This window comes from Lycium ferocissimum, chromosome 2 (genome assembly GCF_029784015.1).
Source record: "Lycium ferocissimum isolate CSIRO_LF1 chromosome 2, AGI_CSIRO_Lferr_CH_V1, whole genome shotgun sequence".
Classification (NCBI taxonomy): domain Eukaryota; kingdom Viridiplantae; phylum Streptophyta; class Magnoliopsida; order Solanales; family Solanaceae; genus Lycium; species Lycium ferocissimum.
The window spans coordinates 49,139,424-49,161,463 of NC_081343.1; positions in this window are offsets into that span (position 1 = coordinate 49,139,424).

Genomic DNA, 22,040 nt, shown 5'->3' on the forward strand with positions numbered 1-22,040 from the left:
ACCATTTTTGTCATTTTTCTCTTATCTCTATTCTCTAATACGAGATTGTTTAAACAAAGTATACACAACAGCATCTCATATAAAAAATAAAAAATAAAACAGATTGAGAAAAACAAAACCTTTTCTTGAATTTTCAACGAGCTGATGGCGGACCCTTTAGCTATTACTTTACAAGAACAATTTTTTCGAGTTGGTAATGAAAAATTCAAGTGATTGAGCCAAGAACTTGAAGAAAAAATTGATTTTTGAGTGATGGGGGCTGATAAAAATAACTTTTGATTGATAATTGAGGCATTGAAACAAGTTCCAAGTTCCATTGTTAAAGCTTTAGTGAGGAGTTGAAAGTGGTGGAAATAAAGTGAAATACAAGAATGGCGTTGGGTTTTAGCCTTTGGTCTTAAACCACCAAAAAAAAAAAAAAAAAAAGAATTTTTAAATAGCTTATTTCTTTTTTCCTTTATCAAAAACTTAAGTTTTACGGCTGTTGCTCTTTTTTTTTTTTTTCTTCCATCCGTGTCCAAGAATAAAGATTGGGCTCTCGATTAAATCCGAATTCGTGTCGGATAGTTACACACATTTGGGAGCAAAGACTTTTAACAATGTATTTAATTCAATATCCAAGAGGCTCGAACTTAGACATCTCTTAAATAAAGAATCGAGAAGACACCACTAGCCAACTAAAGTTGCTTGTTTTTTCTCTCGCTTCTTGTTACATATGGTACTTATATTTTCGATTTCAATCTATAAAAAAAAAACTACACAGCACAAACACATTATAAATTACTTGCACATTTTTACCTTATGTTATGTATCGTTTACTACTCTTCCGTCTCAATTTATGTGAACTTATTTCTTTATTAGTCCGTATCAAAAGAATGATCTTTTTCTATATTTGAAAACAATTTTACTTTTATGCAATGATTCATAGCCACATAAAATATATGTGACTTATTTAACACCACAAATTTAAAAGTTATCTCTTCTTCCTCAAACTATGTCCCCAGTCAAATGAATTCACATAAATTGAAATAGAGGGAATATAATATTTGGAGATTATGTGAACCTATTTAAGTGGGTACGGAGTTTAAGAAAGAAGGGAAAGACTTTTAAACTTGTGGTGTTAAATAAATTACATATATTTTGTGTGGCTATGAATCATTACATAAAGATAAATTGTTTTTCAAATATAGAAAAAGGTCATTCTTTTTTGCACGGATTAATAAAAAAATAGATTCACATAAAGTGAAACCGAGGAAATAGCTTGAATTAATCAGCTGAAGTCACTTTATTTACTAAGGTATGATAAAATTGCCCCCTAAATCTTTTCTAATCTTTGCTTCATATCGTATGCGTCGCGTTTGTCCGTTCTAGACTTTTCAATCTATGGTCTTAAATGTCACACCTCGACCTTACTAGGTGTGACGGGCACCCGACCCTCCTCGCAGTCGAGCGAACCCTTAAACGTTCACGTCGTTACTAAAACCCGCCATTTCGAAAAATTTTAAGAAACATGAAACTTTTCAAAATAGAGATCACCGTTTTTATACGTATTATGAAACCCGTAACCAATCACATAACTTTACCTATCCGACAATATCTCGAAAGTACACACCCCTTTAACATCTATAACCGATTTCCAGTATTCCTCGACACCTGTCCACGTGATACCGTCTCGCAAAGTCTCTGTGGATATAACCAATTACCACGACATAAGTACTGACTCCGCAACACTCCGAACTAAACGGAGTCGCCAATCCCATGAACAACTTCTAGCAAAGTCTTCTTCATTCGGTGTATTCGGCGTGGCATGAAACGCAATTTCTCGAAGAGGTCACAAAATATCATATCGAGTACCGTGTAAAGCGATAACAAACAATAACCATAGCTTAATTTAGAAGAGAAGAAACCACAATCAAGCTCATTACCCGTAACTACCGGAGGAAACATAAATGTACACACGGGGTCTTAGAACAATCCCTTAAGTAAATAATACGAGTGAACACACATTCTTCAAGCATACTTCCGTATGAATACGTGAACACACCACAAGCCTGCATGTACGCCTAAATATGGTATCACAATGTATCTTCTTGACAAACCTTCGCTTAATAATAAAAATAATAGTAATGATAATGATAATAATCCCCTTCGGTGTGCCGGTCCCGACATACGTCATCCTCGGTTCCTTCGGCATGCCGGTCCCGAAATAAAATGATGGCCCCTTCGGGCATGCCGGTCCAATATACGTCTATCCGGTCCTTCGACACGCCGGGCCCCGACATAATATTCCTAGCCCCTTCGGGCATGCCACTCGTGACATACGGCTACCTGCCGGTTCTTCGGCATGCCACTCGTGACATAATACTAATCCAGTTCCTTCGGGCATAATAATAATAATAATAATAATAATAATAATAATAACGTTGTGGAATGTAGACATAAGTCGTAGGTGGAATGAAATAGTAAAATCTCGCACCTCTTCGTGAGTGGCTCAAAGAGTCTTATATAATAAGATATCGCACTCTTCGGAGTGGGTTTGAAAAGTTTAAATAATAAAATTGCATTTCTTCGTGAGTGGTTTAGAAAAGTTAACTTTATATTTTCTTTAATACAAAACAATCTTCCTTAAAATCATTTGTAAACCGCAAACACGTTTCAAGTAAATCGAGTTAGCATAAAAAGGTTAACAACCTATTTATTACGCACATGCAGAAAGGGTGAGAAATTAAATGCTTTTCAAGTATCGTTATGACATCATTCATTATAAAACATCTACGACCATTTCCAAGCAATTCGAGACCGTTTATGGAAGTTAGGGACATTGTGGGCCCACCTCGGCCAAGCCGAATTGGCGTACACAAATTACGAACATTAGGCCTGCGTGGGGAAGTCGTCTACGAAAGTTTCAAGGCAATCCGGTTCCAATTGTGAAAGTTACGATGTTTAGGCCATTTTTCCAACTACTTAGAGCATATATAATTTAATTCTACCGAATGAAAAAGGCAACTTTAGATGCGCATTCCTAGGAGTAGAGTCATCCCTGGATTCGTATTCAAACCTATCACACCTAAGACATGCCAAAAGAAAGAAGTGGTAAGGCTTTACATACCTTCCTTGCCTTTACGATCGCCCACCTTTAAATCTCGTTTCGTCAAAAACCGCAAATGGTCATGTTTACCAATTGTGAGTCAGAATTTTCAAGAGTTCAACTTAAATTTATGTTTGTCTACCGAAATTTTCACAAAGATTTATACATATATAGCATCCCCGAGATCAAATTTCGCCCAATATATCAACAACAACAACCAACAACACAAACAATGCTAAGAATAGCAATAATCGTCACAAAACACACTATAACATAACTAGTCTTCTTTTCTGCATAAGGCAACAAATTTCATTCCAACTTCACAATACCCAACTAATATCATTATTCTCATATCCACTTGCTAACCCGAGGTTATTCAAACATATTTCAATGACTTTCGAACAATATTCACGAATTCGAGTATTTCCTACCAATTCCATATTCTATCCAAAATTTCCACAATTGCCACAACATTAACAACTAGCATCGTTTCCTTCCAAATTGCGTTCACAACAACATAGTTTGCATTCTAACAAGTCCATTCCCATAATTACATAAATTTCCCATAACATTACTAAACTTCCTACAACAACTTAACAACGATTTTCATGCAAGTTTTGGCTCATATTCTTCCACTTACACCACAAAACTACATCAACACCGTTACCATACTAAATGAAATAAATTCATGCCCTCTCCAACCATAATACCACACGGCCACATATACATAAAACACATCCACCCGGCCATGCACACACATACACACCATAATTTCATGATTTCTATGCACTTTATACATACTACATCATATAAGTAATTCTTCCAACATAAAAGAATAAAAGTCTTACCTTTTTCTAATTTCTCCACTCCACCAAAGTCCCTTGCTTGCCAAGATAATTATACCACCTTGAAGAGGATCTTGAGCTTGATAAGAATACAAGAGAATTACAATTTTTGGACCAAGATTGAAGGCTAGGAATTTTTTTTCTCCCTTTTTCTCTTCTCTTTCTCTCTTGGCTTTTCTCTCTTTTTTCTTTTTTTTGCTCTTATTTCTTGATTTTTCATGAAGTTTTATGGATACACATATATATATATATATATATAATGAGCCCTCTTAATAATTGTCACATGGAAAATTAATTAAAAAACCATGGGGGGCCAACCCCATGGCCGGCCACTCCATGGGCCTTTTTTTTTTTTTTGTTTCTAAGCCCAATTATTTCATGTCCATTTCTTGTAAATCATGAGACTATTTTTCAAATTTCCAATTTTGCCCTTAGCCTCCTCGGCATTTTTCTGCACCAATATTTCTCTTGAACAACTTATATACCAAACAAGATCAAAATATAGCCTCGTCCTTATCTTGTCACAATTGTTCCAAATTTTTCGAAAGTGCAAAATACGGGACATAACATTAAACACGCACATGAAAATTAAAATTCAAGAGCTGTCAAAAAATGAAGAAAACGTTTTGTTTTCAAAACAAATTAAAAAGAAAAGTAAGACAAACAAATTAAAGAAGATACAAGTATTAAATTTCAAACTTTCATAGAGAAATCATACGACATGTTATGAACTATTGTTGTCGGGAGTATATCTTACTTAATTATACCTAATTTATTACTATATGAAATCTCAATTGTAATGTTAGAAATATGAATTCAAGAACATAATTGATCAAAACTTGAAACACGTTAGAAGTGCTTCTTTGAAAATATTTGTTCCTATCTCTTTTATGAGATTGCTATCAAGGGCTAGGCTAAAATATAACTTGCTGTGCTTGACCAAATTCATATAATATTAAATATATAAATATTTGAGTACGATTCTTGTAGATAGATAATTTTAAGAAAAGGCTATTTCTATAGTAAATGTTATTTTCAAATTCCTTGTATTTTTTATAAAATTGGTGAATATTTTTTTCTTCAAACTCTACATCTATATAACAACCACCGTCTATAACGGTAACATTTTGTAATAATATTTAAAAAATTAAAATTAATTCTTTATATTATATTTTACTTTCTATACAATGTATTTCTCTATTTATCACCAATTTTTCTTTAAACCAAAAAAAAAAAAAAAGAAACCGATTCTTTATATTACTAGTTAGGAGTCTGCATGTTCTCGGCCCAAACTCAAGATATAAAAGTAGATATTTTAACTAAATAAATATAATTTGTGTTAGTACAAGTGTACAACAACAACAACAACAACCATATACCCATTGTAGTCCCATACAATGGGTAGCTATATGAAAGCAAAATTTTCATTCCACTTTAATATTTTAACTTCCATTTTGATGAAATTATTTAATTCAAATCAAATTTGGAACCAGAATTTGACATTATAACTTATATATCATAATTTTCTCAAGTTATTTAGTTCTTAAATAAATAATCTATACATAGTTAATGAACTTTTAAGACAAATACATAATTTAACTTGTGCAAGATGAGTCAAGCCTCTCTTAATCGTGATTGGGGTTCAATATGATATGGAAAAAAAATCTTTGGAGGAAGCGCCCCCCGAATAGGCGCGATGCAAAAGGCACATAATTATCCGGATTAATTGGGCTCAAATGCGGATATCCAAAGACCAATCGAAAATCAAAGAACGTGAAAAATGAGGTAGGAGGTTCGAGCAGTTTTTGAAAAGTAGACTTTAAAAACAAAAACAAAAAAAAATGACTTAAATAAATAAGATTAGGACCTAAAAGTAATTAATTAAAAAGTTTTTAAAAAATTTGAAAATTATTGTGAGGACTACAAAAGTCCCTGTGTTCGATAGCTTTTTGAAAAGTAGACTTTAAAACAAAAAAAAAAAATGACTTAAATAAATAAGATTAGGACATAAAAAGTAATTAATTAAAAAGTTTAAAAAAATTGGGAAATTATTGTGAGGACTACAAAAGTCCTCACATTTGCTCTTATATAATTACACATTTTAGAATGTCTTAATAAGTAATTCCTTCGGTTCAAAAAGAGCGTCCAGTTAGCTTCATTCAAAAAGAGTGTCCACTTATCAAATTAAGAAAAAAATTAATCTTAATTTTCATATGACCTTATTAAGTGTCAAATGATCAAATCTCAATATATATTTAATTAAGGATAATTTAGTTAAATTACTCAGGCGTTACCGTAGAAAAAAAAATCACTTTTTTGAAATTTTGAAGTTAAAGTTGTGTTTGGCCATAGTTTTTGTAAATAATATTCTGGAGTTGAAATGCATTTTTTTAATATGATTTATACCCTCAATTTCTAAAACAAGTAATACCACCCCAACAATTAATAAACATAACCAGTGCGTAAACACCGGCCCATCGACCCCACCTTGCACTTGTACTCCATAACCCAACAAGAACTAAACCAAGTAGCTGTAAACACTACCAATACTAGAAAAAGATTCAACAAGAATGACCTGCTAATAAAAGACATGTTTCTTTCGCCTTTCAAAGTTGATTCTTCAGTATAAAACTAAAATGACCCAGTGCACTTTTTTTTTTTTTTGGCCTACGATCTATTCCCTCCAGATAAAAAAGAGTGTTCATTTAGTCATTTGCACACCCTTTAAAATAATATCGACTTAGAAAAAAAAATATGTAATTTGGACTAAACTCGCCTAATTAAATAGGTATGAGATTTGATCACATAGTACTTAATGGGGGGAAAATCTAAAAAAATCAAAGTTAATTCTTTCTTGATTTGATAAGTAGACACTCTTTTTGACGTAAGTAAAAAAGGCCATGACACTTTTTTATCCTGGAGGGAGTACTATGTTATTACAATTTGTCAATTTTAAATATATTATTACAAAGATCCATTAGTGTCTAAAAATCAACAACACTAGTAATAGCTATTCTTTAATATAATTCTCCCATATTTTGTTGAGAGGTTGAGGAATTTTATGGTGTAAAGTGAGCAGCTACGCCAGTTGGGTATATTTACTCTAATTGTTAGCTACTATAAATGAGGGTCCTTTTTATAAAAATAAAAAAAATTTAGGGTAAAAATCGTGTTTAAAAAACAAAAGTTTTAGATATATGTAATAAACTTATAATAATTACATCTGATATTATATACTTAACTACGAAAACAAATTTCTTTAGCATGTTAAAATTTCTTACAATATCAATTATAAAGTTTAAAATAACTTTTCGATTTTAGGATTCTAAAACTATAGTGAAACATATGAATCATGTCGAAATAGTTGTTGATGCGTTAAAGAATTGCCCGAGTTTATCGTTAGTATAATTTTAAAAATAAACATAAAATATTATATGAATGTTCTTTTTAGCATACTTTTTAATTTTTACAGACAACAAAGAGAGTGAGATCACTCTCATGACGTTGGCATTGCGTGGTATTTTGAATAGACAATGTTATAGTTGAGGGATAATACAACACTCAATTGAAGTATTAAATTAGCAAAAAATATAAATAATTTAAAGTGGTATTAAGATTAGTAAATAAAGTAATATAGTAATCTTAAGTCCTATACAAATTTAGCATCTTTTTCCTTTGTACAATGAAAAAGACTAGATATGTTTATATTCTTTCAAAAGTAATGTCGCTTAAGTCCGCTCGTAAGTATGAAACATATATTATTGACCATATTTCCCGTATTATCATATCTTCATCAAGCTCGTGCCATTCATTAGCTAGAAAATTGGCACTTTAATCCCGCCTCTCTCCGACGGCTTAATAAAGACCATGGTGACATTCAACAATATCAAATACGTTCAATAAAAGTCAGAAGAGGGAAGATGTTTTATGTCCTTATTTTGTAACAACCCCAATTTTAATGAGGGGTTAATTTGTAATTTACCAAAAGAGGAAAAAAGGGGGGGGGGGGTGAAGCCCAAATTTGAAAGGAAAGAAAAGAACGATTTAAAAAGGCAAAGAAAGCTAACGTTCTTAAGTCATAATGCATAAAACGCAGAAAGAAAAAAGAAAAGCGGAGGGAGAAAAGAGAGGAAAAGAAAAGAGAAAATAGGGATTTTCAACCCTAATCATCAAGGTAATGCCTTAATCTTTTATTGAAGTTTATTACATAATCATGGGTGAATCTTTATGGTGAAAACATGGGATATTTTGAGGAATTGAGAAAGTCTTTAGCCCTAGAGCTCTTCAACCTAAATCATTGATTTGAAGGGGCAAATAGTGCTTCGGATTTTAGACTTCTCATATATCGTTGAATCCTCTCAAGGCCTTCCCCGAAAACATATGTCGTATTAGGTTTTGAACACATTGACCGAGGGTGTTTTCGTACTTTAAAATTTGATTTAAACCGTTTAAGTCTCTAAAATATAGAAGTTGGTTTACCCTAAGGGTTTTGACCATTCTAAATCCGTTTTTGTGTAGTTTGAGGTAACCGGAGACTCCGAGAACGCAGTTTTGATTTATTGGGAAGTGTGCTTGAATTGTGAATTTGAGGTAAGTGAGACTTAAGCTTTGGGTACTTGCTTTTCAAACCCGTTTTTAAAAATATGTTTTGTCCTGCCTGGTCCATGTGTTGGGACGAGCGTGTGCTTGTAATCGGTGGTCCTCGAGGCTAAAACCATATATACTTTATTTTCAAATACTCTAAAACTCTTTATAAATTGTTTGTGGATGTGATACTACCGCGAGCTACGAGATCGGGGGCATCGTGTATGCTTTCCTTTGGCATTGTGTATGCTTCTTGATTTTACCGCATCAGGTATGCTCCCTTAGCTTTGTGTATGCTTCTTGATTTTATCGAGGCATTGGTATGTTTCTCGAGCATAGTATGCTTCTTGATATAGTTGACACATTGTGTATGTTGTCAGGATTCGTGGTGTTGATAAATTCTTTAACTGCTTATTATGACAGTCCTTGTGTAAATTGTGTTGAGATATATCCTCTTCGATAAACCATTGTTGGACCTTGGCGGATATTATATTACGATATAATCCTTGTGCATAATATTTTTGTGTGTTTGTTGTGTGTTTGTATTTTCTAACACTTGTTCCAGGAATATTTAGAGCATGGGTCGAGGATCTTATCGGGTTATATTTACATATAGCTCACCCTTACTCCGCATGTCTATGCAGACATCATGGGTGACGACGAAGCTAGTAGCTCACGAGTTTGCTAGAGTTAGTCTATTGGTTGAGGTGAGCCACCGCTTTGTTCGTGGAGGCTACCAAAAGTGTCTTTATCATTTATTTATTAATGCTTTTTTTTCTTTTGGGATTTACAAACCCGAGTCTTTTGTAATTCTCTTAGATGCTTCGTGGTCTAGTGTGGGATTTGGGCAAGAGTATTTGGTTAATATTTTGAGACACTAATTATCCGTAATTAATTATTATATTATTTGAGTGCTTATTTAATTTGGTTAATGCTGCAAAATTATGGTTAAGATATGAAAATATGGTTCGCCTATGTGGTGTGTCTGGTGCCAATCACGTCAGTGGGTATTTTGGGACGTGACAAAGTTGGTAGAGAGCATAGGCTTTAAGTCCTGTGTCATGGAGCAATGTTTAGCAGTAGTCTTGTTCATGGGCATGTAGCGCCCATACTTATGACCTTGAGGCTACTGAACATCTAGGATGGTTTGCCTTCTTTTATTCCTTATTCGTGCGTTGAGTTGAATCTAGTCTAAATGTTGTAATACTTATTCCGCAGACGGCTAGGACATGTGTATCCTCCTCTGCTAGATGTCACGGGGCTGATTCGAAAGTTTTTTTTAACGTTATATGTGCAACTAAGAGTGATATTGAATACATGGAATGTTGTGTGCATTTGATCAGTAGGAGATCGGACCGACCGTACACTTTGGGATAGTTTTATTTACAAAGAAAATTCAGCCAAATATTTTTTTTGGAAGTTCAGCGAAAGTTTTGAACGTTAAGAAATCGTTGAATGGAAGTGCAGTACTGCGGGTTCCCTAGTCATAAAAAAAAAAAAAAAGAGTGGTCAAATGATATATATATATATATATATATATATATATATATATTTTTTGTGTAAGAGCGACTATTCAAATATGGGGTTGTTGGTATAACTCTATATTACGAGTCTTATTAGGTAAAGAGAAAGAGTGTAGCCGGGAAAGTATGAAGTTTAATGGCATACCCACGCCTTGTGGTGTTGGCCTTTACTTTGAAAGATATTTTGAGCAAAGTGTTTGTATGGTTCTAGATTAATGTCTCTTAAAGTGATTTTCTAGTATTGGTAATGTCGTAATGGTGATGTCATAAGTGTGATTATGGTGTAAGAATGATTAGTTTAAGTGTATTAAGTATGAGCACGATAATGGCACTACGAGATGCACAACTTGTTCGTGGAGTAAGTCCCTGGATGAATTCCAAGTTGTGATTGAGAATAAGACTTTATAAGAATTTATGAAACAACATAGTAAGACGTTTAGCAAGGAAAACTCAATGTATAGTGACTTGATTAGTTGTCGAAGGGCAAGACATGGAATATTAAGACTATCACGATCGAAAATAAATGAACCATAAAAGAAATTTGAGTAACAAAAAACGTCATGACTATCAGTGAGAAAAGTAATCATCTTACACAATTTTGTTAACATGCGTTGTTTTCGGTAAAGCACAAGCTTGAGGTATATGAAAAAACACGCTAATGTGGTGATAGTGTAAAAGGATGATACCGAGAGAACTCGAGTATTTATGAACCATTTGTGATTCGATCCAAGTGGGGAGTCTAATATTATTGATCGATCTATCGAACATGTAGGTAATCGTTCGCAGTTATGATACGGTTACGTACTGTATAAAAAAAAATAACTTGGCGTAATTGACCTTAAGGTTATCTTTGGTTTTGATTGAATGACTTCATCTTGCCTTACGCTTGATTGCCATAAAAAGATCGTTCCATTTTCCATTTCAAAGGAGCCTAATAAGTTGAGTTTAAAGGATTCATTTGGTATGTCCATGACAAAGCAACCTCGTCGATAAAGTTCTTTATATAATAAGTGGAGGATACGGGGTCGTATTTAACTATAACTCGGGGCACCGTAGTTGAATAACTAACTATCAAGTTAGTGTGAGTGGTTAATAAGTTCATGAATATGCTTTCTGGAGAACCTACTAATTATACCATATGACGGGGAGTTCGACTAAAACTGGGTATTGATATGCTCTCATTAACTGGGTATATTTTTATTTTTAATTATAGAATAACTCTGCAAAGTCAAAGAAAGTAAAATAATAAGTTACAAGATTCGTGATTGAGAGGTCCCTATATCAAGTATAGAGCCTGGAGGTGCTTAATTTCTGTCTGTTGAGGAGAACGTTGAATCTATGCAGATTTTTATCACTAAGAGAAAAATGACTTAATTTTTATCATATGATGGGAAAGTATCTTTTTCTCTTTCCTAAATTACATGAGATGTGCCTTCAAGCATGGGTGTTATATGCTATTCTAAGGTAGACTTGTATAGGGATACGATGAGTAGGTGAGAAAGGGTTGGATAATCAAGATACGTACCAAGACTTATTTTGGTTAGTGTGAATTTCTGGTGATAACTTTTGGATAGAGAAGGCATTAGTGATTGTCATACACTAGAGGATTCGGGTATTCAAAAACTTTCCTTAGCGCTCTATTTGTTATGTTCATTAATCACATATACGAATATCTTCTCAGTCGATAGAAGCATATGCAGTGGTTGAAAAAGATGTCGAGATAATATTGATTAAACAACTGAGGTTAAAAGTGTGACATTTAATTTTTACATCATGGTGTTATGAGCCTCGTGGTATCTAGTAAAAGGATGGCAAGTGGAGTGTAATACACACACTAAGGCTCTATCATGTGTTATGTTACAGTTGTTTTATTTGAATATGCACAGTTGATCGATACGAGAGTCTTGACCTTATTGGGGATTAGTGCTAGTCTCTAAAGATAAGACTACTTGATAGTGGTAAAAAAAAAAACATTCTAATTAAAGAGTCCAATGTGTGTACAGCTATGGTGGTTGACTTAAGGAAATTTGTACTAAAAAAGATACAACATTTATTATATTTATTACTTTTTAGATTCACAAATATGCACTGGGGCCGCAGGAAGAGAGTTAAAATTGACAAAAGTTATTTGGGGTACTTAAATGTTGTTCTTGTGTTTAAATCGTTAATATATTAAATATAGGTGTAAGAAGCCTCGAAATTTCCGTACAGATGGTTATCTCCGATAAAAAGTAAAAATTGATCAATGTAGACTTTGTAGGTTCATTCGTAAAATCGTGATCATAGTCATGATACGATTGACTTAGGCGAGATTATGTACCGATTTGCTTCTAACTATTTTTATATATCATACTAGCTTATATGGCGTTATGTGTAGAGATAGTGCAATGGCATGAAATGTCCGTATTGTCATGTGTGACAAGAATAACAAAGGTATGGAACGTTTATGTAGGAGCGTGACGTGTTCTAAAGATCGCTATACGTGAAAGTGTTATGAGAGTGTCCGGATGTGTTCCAAACACCACTGTGACACGCGAGTGGTTACGTAGAAGCATAAGGACGTGTTTCTAACATTGTTGTATGTGAGAGCATTATGTAGGAAGGTTTAGAGGTGTTTCTGCCGCTACCGTTTGTAAGATTGGTGGATGTGTTTCACCATAGGATCGTGGTCATGGCGCTTGGATTATGCCATCCTTAGGTGTCCGGCCTTAACACTAGCTCTGATGGATATTACCTTATGAGTGGTTAATGATCGCCTTGCTTTTGACCAAGTTCGTGTATGATAGTAGTTTGCTAACTCGATGAAAATCTTGTCATTTTAGGTTTTATATGAATGCCGAAGTCTTACTCTATCTAGTTGGTTGAATTCTCTAAATCCGAGTAGTCAAGTCAGACTTTGATTAGCAAGCCTCGAAGAAGGTTGCATTGAATGCAGGAACTATTTTGGATAGCATAGAGTAGACAAATGTCTTATAGTGATAAAAAAGATTGTGATTTGGAGCTTAGGAAAGGGAGTAGTTTGAAAGTTTTCAATATGAAATGAAAATGCGCAGATTCGCCGAATAACGGTAAGCGTAGTTTTAGGTATATTGTTTTGGGATTTGGATTGAATCAAAGTTGGTGCACGTGAACTTGCTTTAGCCCCGTGATTGTCCGTTGTTCATATCTCATGCCTCACGTGTCCATGCTTAGATCATATGTTCGTAATGATAGCCACGATTCGGGTCCGAAAAAGTGGAGCTAGATGAAAATTTGACTTATGCGAGAAGGTTCAATATCTATCAGAAAGACAAGTGCGATGATCGAGTCACATAAGTTGCTCAATTGGAAGTATGGTGTGCAAATCATGTTTTTTTAAGGCTTTATAAGGACATCGATATCGTCTCTAGTCGGGTAGTTTGAGCTCAGTAAGGCAATGCTATTTTATTAAGAAAATAAGTGTGATAGGCCCCGATAAGGGGTTGGACCAAAATACAGCTGTATGAGCATGTGTCCCTTTTTTTCGGACAAGAAAAATTCATGACTTAAATTTATAGTGAAGGATCGCTTTTAGTGGTTTCTTTTACCTGCTAAAGGGTGTTATGTGAGATATTGAAAGAAGGATAAGTTGTGTGCAAGCGTATTACGATAAGATTATGGGCAATAGGTCGTGGTGGCAGCTAAGAGACTTGCTATGCTACAAGAGGTACATGTTATATTATACGAATACATTCCGAGAGTGCATTTATGATTTGATCCATGTTATTCGAGACCGAAATAGTGCCGGTAAATGACAATTGCGTCTTTTTAGGAAGTTGTTATTCCGTATTTGAACACATGACTTTGTTAATTATGGATAAAGAAGTATTTTGCGGTCAAAGTATTATAGTAGGACTATCTATGTGAAAAGATCACTTGAGAGTACGAGTGAGACACGCGTACTAAGTATTCATATCCCGACAATTCCGAAGAGCTTTGAACACGTTCGAGGACGAACGTTATTTTAAGTGGGAGAGAATGTAACAACCCCAATTTTAATGAGGGGTTAATTTGTAATTTACCATAAGAGGAAAAAAAAAAAAGGGGGGGGGGAGGCTGAAGCCCAAATTTGAAAGGAAAGAAAAGAACGATTTAAAAAGGCAAAGAAAGCCAACGTTCTTAAGTCATAACAACATAAAACGCAGAAAGAAAAGAAAAATGAGGGGAGAAAAGAGAGAAAAAGAAAGAGAAAATAGGGATTTTCAACCCTAATCATCAAGGTAATGCCTCTAATCTTTTATTAAAGTTTATTACATAATCATGGGTGAATCTTTATGGTGAAAACATGGGGATATTTTTTAAGAATTGGGAAAGTTTAGCCCAGAGCTCTTCAACCTAAATCATTGATTTGAAGGGCAAATAGTGTCGGATTTTAGACTTCATATATCGTTGGAATCCTCTCGTTAAGGCCTTCTCGAAAACATATGTCTTATCGGGTTTTGAACAAATTGATCAGAGGGCGTTTTCGCATTTTAAAATTTGATTTTAACCGTTTAAGCTTTCTAAAATATAGAAGTGGTTTACCCTAAGGGTTTTGACCATTCTAAATTCGCTTTTTGTGTAGTTTGAGGCAATCCACACTCGAGAACGCAGCTTTGATTTATTAAAGTGTGTGTCAATTGTAAATTGAGGTAAGTGAGACTTTAAGCTTTGGTACTTGCTTTTCAAAACTCGTTTTAAAAATATGTTTTGTCCGCACGGTCCATCTCGTTGGGACGAGCGTGTGCTGCGTAATCGACGGTCCCGATATGTACCGCATATACGTTATTTTCAAATACTCTAAAACTCTTTTTATAAATCGTTTCGTGATGTGACACGGTGCAGCCATGAGATTAGTGGTATTGTATGCTTTCCTTGGCATTGTGTATGCTTCTTGATTTTACCCCGGCATCAGGTATTCCTTCTTAGCATTGTGTATGCTTCTTGATTTTATCGAGGCATTTGCATGCTTCTATATCAGTACTGTGTATGCTTCTTGATATAGTTGACACACGTGTACGTTGTTGTGGATTCGTGGTGTTGATAAATTCTTTAATCCGTCGTTATGACAGTCCTTAGTGTAAATTGTGCCGAGATATATCCTCTTCGATAAACCATTGGTTGACCTCGTCGGATATTATATTACGATATAATCCTTGTGCATAATATTTTTGCGCATGTTGTGTGTTTGTATTTTCTAACACTTGTTCTAGTGGATATTTAGTGGCGGGTCGCAGGATCTATCGGGTTATATTTACATATATAGCTCACCCTTACCGCATGTCTACGCGTATATCGTTGGTGACGACGAAGCTAGTAGCTCACGAGTTTGCTAGAGTTAATCTATCGGCCGAGTAGCCACCGCCTCCGTTCGTGGAGGCTACCAAAAGTGTCTTTATCATTTATTTATTAATGCTTTTTTTCTTTCTTTTTGGGATTTACAAACCCGAGTCTTTTGTAATTTCTTCAGATGCTCCATGGTCTAGTGTGGGATTTGGGCAAGAGTATTTGGTTAATATTTTGAGACACTAATTATCCATAATTAATTATTATATTATTTGAGTGCTTATTTAATTTGGTTAATGCTGCAAAATTATGGTTAAGATATGAAAATATGGCTCGCCTGGCCGGTGGTGTGTGCTGGGTGCCAATCACGTCTAGGGGGTATTTTGGGACATGACAATCTTGAATAAGTTTTACTGCAAGTAAGCAGTCTGTTCCACCTCTAGTTGTTGGTAGTCCACTATTTTAGCTATATGCTTAGCTTATTTGTGGGTTTGAGGTATGTCTCTTCTTACAACTATTTTAGCTATACGCTTAGCTTTTTTGTGTGGCTCGAGGTATGTCTCATCTTACCTGAGTATCCCATCAACCATTTTCTTATATCATTTCTAAAGATCCCTCCAAAAGCGACGTTCTCGCTTTGTCTCGACACTCCCATCATCGTTCAACTTTACCTTTTCGATAACGGGAAACCAAACAATTAGTTTGGCTTGTTTAGAAGTATGATACGACTTAAATGTTGACTGAAACTAGTTCAACAATTTCCCTAGCATAATTATTATTAATATGTATGCACATAACATCAATAAATAAACATTTTTGTTTGATCAAATTTCTATTACGATCTTTTCATATATGCCACATAATTGAAAATAGAAGATTGACACTACAAGAAGGCTGCCATGTATTATTTATAACATCATCAAGCTAATCAATAATTGGCTTAGCAGTCATAGCCTCAATGGCACTTGGTGAGATAAACTTGCTCCATATAAATTTAGGTTCTAGCCATTCTCTGATAATATATGACAAAAGTTCTCCGCATTAGGGTTATATCGTTCACATTTTGGTGACTCGATAAATTTTTCGGTGAATCTAATCTGATGTGACACAAATTTATCATTTCTCACAAGTCACATAAAAGGTTTTCTCTTTTTAGAAATGTGATTTTCCATATATTAGTCCATTTATTGTCATTCGGGGTGGTATTAGCATCACATGAATATTGTATGCCAATTTGGTGCTAAATTTTTCATTAGTTGTTCCAGTCCAAGTAATTTTATCTACAAACACAACATTATTAGATAGTATTTATCTATAAAACTAGTTATGTGAGGCCCGGGCTTACTCAAGATATAAAAGCAGATATTTTAACTAAAGAAATATAATTTGTGTTAGTACAAGTGTACAACAACAACAACAACAACCATATACCCATTGTAGTCCCACAAGTGGGTAGTTATATAAAAGCAAAATTTTCATTCCACTCCTTTAATATTTTAACTTCCATTTTGATGAAATTATAACTTATGTATCCTAATTTTTCTCAAGTTATTTAGTTCTAAATAAATAATCTATACATAGTTAATGAACTTTTAAGACAAATACATAATTTAACTTGTGCACAGATGAGCTCCTCTCTTAATTAGGGATTAGTGTTCGAACATGGATATGGAAAAAAATCTTGGAGGAAGCGCTCCTCCCGAATAAGGGAAAAGGCGTAATTATTCGGATTAATTGGCTCAAATGCGGATATCGAGCACCAATCGTAAAAATCAAAGAACGTGAAAACGAGGCAAGAGGTTTGATAGCTTTTGAAAAGTAGACTTTAAAAACAAAAACAAAAAAATTGACATAAATAAATAAGATTAGGACCTAAAAGTAATTAATTAAAAAAAGTTTTAAAAAAAATTTGAAAATTATTGTAAGGACTACAAAAGTCCTCGTGCTCGATAGCTTTTGAAAAGTAGACTTTAAAAACAAAAAAAAAAAATTGACTTAAATAAATAAAATTAGGACATAAAAGTAATTAATGAAAAAGTTTTTAAAAATTTGGGAAATTATTGTGAGGACTACAAAAGTCCTCACATTCCCTCTTATATATAATAGTAATTTCACGAGTGATATTGCACATTTTATTACACGTTCTTGTTCTGTTACATCCGGCATTTTTGCGTATTCGAAAGTTCGGAAGTAACCTTGACTTACAAGGAATAAGGTTATGTCCGGATTTTTCTTGATGTTGGTATGCCGTTATGGAAGTTTGAATGCGGAATCAATGGAGAAGGCCTAAGGGCAAAATTGGAATTTTGGAAATTTATTTCGGAATTACAAAATAAGAATTATGAATGATTGGGTCAAAAAAAAAAAAAGAGAAAAACAAGGCCCAAAAGAGAGGGTGGTAGCCATATGGCCTTGGTTCAACCCCAAATAATTAATCATGTGATTAATTATATAAGGGACCTTATCATCTAGAAAATTCAAGAAAAACAAAGGAAAATCAAGAACAAGAACAAGGAGAAAAAAACGGCCAAGAAAAGAAAGAAAAAGAAAGGAAGAAAAAAAATTTTTGGAGCTCAAATCTTTGGTTCAAAAATCCATCTCTCTTGGAATTACTACTAAGCTTAAGCTCCTCTCCAACATGGTATAATTTTCAAGTCAAGGGAGTGCTTGTTTTGGCAAGAAGGATTTATCGAGAGGTAAGAATTTCATGTTTTTCTCTCATGTTGGAAGGTTTATGGATATTAGAATAAGTGGAATGGTATGGAAATCATGGAATTGTGTTTGTGGATGAAGTAGCCGTGTGTGTGTGTGTGTATATGTAGCCGTGTATGTGTATGGTTATGCATGGAAGATGTGTTGAATTTTAAGTTGTATCCTAGTTGTAGTTATGGTGGAATTTGTATTAGAAATGAAAGTTGAATGAATTATTTTTGTTTGATACGTTAGTTGTATTGTGACGATTCTTATAACATAAATAAAGGTTTAATGGGTGGAGTTAGTATTGATTTGAAAGTATGAAGTTAGAACTCAACTTATTGTGTTATGTGGAAAAATGGCTAATTGTGCCATATTGCGTATTTTGTGATACTTGTTGTTGTTGTTGGATTGTCGGGTTGTTGTTGCTGATATATTGCTTTGTAATACGCCTCGGGGTGTTGATTCTGGGAAGTGTCGCCACAAATTTTTGTAGCCAAGTATAGACCAAAGTTGAAATGTTAGCCTTCATGAATAGTAACCGGCAAGAATGACCATCGGCAGCTTTTGGACGAACCGAACTGAGATCGACGCGCGTAAGGCGAAATCTCGTGCATGTAAAGCCTTGCCCCTTCTTCTTTGGCATGTTCCGAGTCCGACAGTGCTTGATGCCAGCCTCGATGACACTTCGCTTTGTCACAATTCGAGATTGAAATTAGCGCAAAAAATCTTTTAGCAGATTGAACCAATTTCTTCTAAGTTGACCTTCCATGTGCTTTAACTTTCATAAATGGAGTCGAAACACTCTAAAAGGATTATGACGACTCCCTAAGGTTCATTATCTATAATTTACGTACTTTATTATGATTGGGTCCGAGGTGGGCCCACAATACCCCGAAACTCCCGGTAAGGTCCAAATCGATCCGCTTCGTCCGTTTTTCATGTAACTTTTAATTATGTTCGTCCGCTAACTAACGAGCATTATGACCTATTTTCCGAGTCCGAATATTATTCTCGAATCCTCCGGAACGATTCTCGACACTGCATCGATATGATCCCATTTCCCCTATCCGACTTGGTCTTCCGAACTACCGCCTTGATTACGTTCGTACGTTCGGTCCGTATGTATATGGTTTTCGGATCTGTTTCGCGGATGTCTCAATGCTTCCTTCACCGCGCCCGGCCCCGTGATTCGTGCACTTCACCGCATTGTTCACCGCGTCCCTCGACGCGCGGGTCGGGACCGTCCGTATCCGATTCGCATCCGATTATGATTATGATCCGATTATGCGATATTACGGGGACGGCGCCAGATGGCATTTGATCCGATTCTCGTTCGTCCACCGCGTCCCATACTACGAGTGGTTTCGGAAATTCCGCGTCCCTTATTAAAGGGCCGGATCCGTCCGTACGTGGATCGGGGATCCGATTTTCGATATGTCCGTCCGCATATGATTATGACTCGCATGCCGATTCGTCACATAGCTTCGTATGTCCGATTTGAATATGACTCCGTCTTCTGTCACACTCTCGGGAAATCGATTTGGACTCGATTCCCTGTCACATGCCCTTCGTACGTCCGACCCGTATTCGATTCTTTCTCGCTATACATTTGAGATCCGGCTCGTCCGAGAATCGTCCGTACGCCGGTAAGTCTGATTCTGCTTATGATTCTGTCTGGACATTCCGTAAGTCTGACTCCGTTACGAATCCGATTCTGTTCGCTCTATTTCTGTATTTCCGACTGTTACGATTTTACATATCTGACTCTGGGTATTTTAATTATGTATGTTATGTTTCCGCTTTACATACGGCACACATTCGCACCGACCCCCGGTTTCGGGGCCGTGTTACATGCCCACGTGCCGTACGCGCGCACGGTACGCCGCCGCCCGTAGGGTATTAGTCGTCGTTCGGAGAGCTCCCTTGATTCGTGAGTCGATATTTTGGTATATATCTTCTCGTTGTACACATGTTCTCGTATAAATGACTATTTGGGCACGGCGGGGCCCCGTCCCGTCTTCTCGATTCTCGTTCTCGTGTGCGCGCAGGCCCGAGACACGTTTCGCGGGAGACGGGGTTGTCACCGTTCGGTAAAGATAAAGTAGTTCGCGACTTTGTCCGATATAACAGCCCCACCCGCTCTCGTGCGTGTTTCGCATGTATATACGTACGTGTATGCTCGAGCGACGCACCTGTATCCGTATGGATTTAATTATGTTAAACGCATTAGCTATTGGGCATATTGGATCCGTTGGGCAGTACGTACGGGTGTCCAACAGACACTCAGCCACGGCCCACTGGCCGGGTCGTGACATGTTCTCCTTTATTTTTCAAAACTAAACTAATAGAAAACTTAAAAGTCCAATGATATTCACATTTTTTAACGATAATACAGAAAAATGATAAAAATGATCCCTTATCTTTGATAGTAGGTTTAAAGTAGTCTCATAAGTATTAATTGACCAGTTTTGGCTCCTTAAATTTGCCAATTTTGGTGTCCGTCAAATATTTACCAAACGCTGATTGTTAAATTTAAGAATCCCGATTAAATTTAGCAATCAAAGTCTGATAAATATCTGACAAAGACCAAAAGTGTTCACTTTAGTAAACTTAAAGGACCATAGTTACTCAATAGATAATAGATTATTTTAAATCTACCACCAAAGAAAAGTGACCATTTTTGTCATTTTTCTCTTATCTCTAATATTACACATTTTAGAATGTCTTAATAAGTAATTCCTTCGGTTAAAAAAGAGCGTCCAAGCTTCATTCAAAAAGAGTATCCACTTATCAAATTAAGAAAAAAATTAATCTTAATTTTCATATGACTTTATTAAGTGTCAAATGATCAAATCTCAATATATATTTAATTAAGGATAGTTTAGTTAAATTACCTAGGCGTTTGGCCGTAGAAAAAAAATCACTTTTTTTGAAATTTTTGAAGTTGGAGCTGTGTTTGGCCATAGTTTTTGTAAATAATATTTGGTAGTTGAAATGCATTTTTTTAATATGATTTATACCCTCAATTTCTAAAACTAGCAATACCACCCAACAATTAATAAACATAACTAGTGCGTAAACACCGGCCCATCGACCCCGCCTTCCACTTGTACTCCATAACCCAACAAAAACTAAACCAAGTAGTTGTAAACACTACCAATACTAGAAAAAGATTCGAACAAGAATGACTCAGAATAAAAGACATGTTTCTTTCGCCTTTCGAAGTTGATTCTTCAGTACAAAACTAAAATGACCCAGTGCACTTTTTTTTTTTTTTTTTTGCCTACGATCTATTCCCTCCGGATAAAAAAGAGTGTCCATTTAGTCATTTGCACACCCTTTAAGAAAATACTGACTCTTAGAAAAAAATATGTAATTTGACTAAACTGCCCCTAATTAAATAGGTATTGAGATTTGATCACATAGTACTTAATAGGGGAAAATCTAAAAATCAAAGTTAATTTTTTCTTGATTTGATAAGTAGACACTCTTTTTGACGTAAGAGAAAAAAGGCTAAGTGGACACTCTTTTTTATCCGGAGGGGATACTATGTTATTACAATTTGTCAATTCTAAATATATTATTACAAAGATCCATTAATGTCTAAAAACCAACAACACTAATAATAGCTATTCTTTAATATAATCCTCCCACATTTTATTAAGAGGTTGAGGAATTTTATGGTGTAAAGTGGGCAGCTACGCCTGTCGGGTATATTTACTCTAATTGCTAGCTACTATAAATGAGGGTCCTTTTTATAAAAATAAAAAAAATTTAGCGTAAAAATCGGAAACAGAAAAAACAAAAGTAAGGTCCAAAATAGAAAATGGAAAAGATGAAAAAAGTGAAAAATAAGGTTTTGATTGTTTTTTAAATTCAATTGAATTTTTCATGCCAAACACTAACTTTTAAAAAAAGTGTTAGAAACAAATTTCCCAAAAAAAGTGAAACAAATTTCCGGAAAAAAGTGAATAATTGATTGGCCAAACGGGTCATAAATATGAGAGTGCGCACGCACCA